Source organism: Porites lutea, chromosome 14, assembly GCF_958299795.1.
Source record: "Porites lutea chromosome 14, jaPorLute2.1, whole genome shotgun sequence".
In the NCBI taxonomy this organism is placed as follows: domain Eukaryota; kingdom Metazoa; phylum Cnidaria; class Anthozoa; order Scleractinia; family Poritidae; genus Porites; species Porites lutea.
In genome coordinates, this window is record NC_133214.1 from 12,141,155 (window position 1) to 12,142,928 (window position 1,774).

At 37.9% G+C, this 1,774-nt stretch overlaps 1 pseudogene; it reads left to right on the forward strand.

The window, feature by feature from the left end:
* Positions 1–449: 449 nt before the first annotated feature.
* Positions 450–1,289, forward strand: LOC140925246 (discoidin domain-containing receptor 2-like; annotated as a pseudogene).
* Positions 1,290–1,774: the final 485 nt, after the last annotated feature.

A 1,774-nucleotide genomic window follows, 5' to 3' on the forward strand; every position in this document is an offset into this window, starting at 1 on the left:
GAATTTTAAATGTACAAAAAATAAGTAGTTTATTAAAATAAACAGGAGTGACAAGTAAAGCCCGGAAAACTTAGTCAAGTAATTCCGTTTTAAACAAGAGATAACTTTGAACAATTTCAAACTAGACTGAAGATTAGTTCGCAAACAGAATTAAAAAAAGAAACAAAAACAAAACAAAACAAAGAACTAGATATTCCAAACTTTAAACAACTTAATGATTGTCTTAAAGGTTTCAGGTAGAGGCGTTGCACCTGTATTCAGAGAAAGGCAAGCACTGAAGATAACTGAAGTCACAAACTCAACGATAATTTGTTGCTACTCAACACAGAGAAATATTAAATAACTTACGAGCTTCGTTTTTCCCTTGGCGTAAAACTTGTACTGACCTCTAATTCAGCAACTAAGAGGTGTTTAAAATGATATCCGCAAACTCCTCTTTCACGATGTCAGCCCCTGGGCGTGGCAGACCCAAACAGGATTCCAAATGCTAAAATGACGGCTAGCAGCTACTATAGTTCAAGTTATTACCCATACTACGGTCCACTTAATGAGGCCCGAGGTAATGGATGATGGTGTCCAAAGACCCGAAAAGGTCCCAGAACAGATTATCTTCAAGTTGACCTGAGTACTGTACATTCTGTATGTGTGGTAGCAACACAAGGAGCAGGCAACATTGACGAACGCACCACAAGCTACGTTTTGCGGATGTCTAAAGATGGAGTCACTTGGAATACATACAAAGAGAACAATGCCGAGAAGGTGAGATAATGGTTAAACTGTCTATGTAGTCGGCGACTCTCTCTACAACGATCAACTTAGGATATAAAGAGGTCAGGCCGTCATAAAGGTAGGGGTAAACGCCGTCCCACCAATCAATGGACGATGCATAATTCTATAAATGCTGATCACAAAGTATGAATAAATTCTCAGTGACGTTTTTCTGAATCATCTGAACTATATAATTTTCTATTTTCAATGTGCAGGTGTTCCAAGGAAACTCAGATCGAAATACGATTGTCAAGCACGCTCTTTCTACTGCCGTGAAAGCCAGATTTGTTAGGTTTTTATTACGTCAATAACCGCAGCTGGCCTGCAATAAGAGTTGAAATATATGTTTAGAATATTCACTATCAAGCTGTTAGAGTAATTAATACTGAATGTATTGCCGCAATGAGTTAGTGTTTACTCAGATATGTTTTATTATCTACGTTAAGGTGGCTCGACCGTACCCAGTATTTTTGAAGGCATCTGTGGACCTTTTATATGGGAACAGTTTGGTCTTTATTGATGAACCAAAAAACAAACAAAACAACAAACAAAACAACAACAACAACAAAAATGGAGAAAAATTGCCTTTGTATCAGCTTTTGTAACTTGAGGTCTCCAGTCTGTCTGATGACGGTTCAACATGCAAAGACAATATAATGACAAAGAAATAAAAGCCGATACACTGAAGTAAAAATGGGGAGCGAAATTGTCCGTAGTTCTAGAACATTACCATATTTCGAAAGGTTTCGGGGAACAGCCAAGTGCGGTAAATTCAAGGGTCCTGCAAAGGAATTCGATGTTAAACGTCCTAAGTTCGAGCCAATACGAAGGATGTGTTTTACACAGACTAATTGCGGCTCTGAAAATTCTTAAAGGAAATCTATTTACGGATGCTGATTTTATCGCTCATAGCACGCTAGTCGCCCTGATGCATATACTTTCCTTTTTTTGAAATCAGGCAAAGTGGTCTGGGGAATGTGTAAAGGACATTTGAAAAGATTAAAAA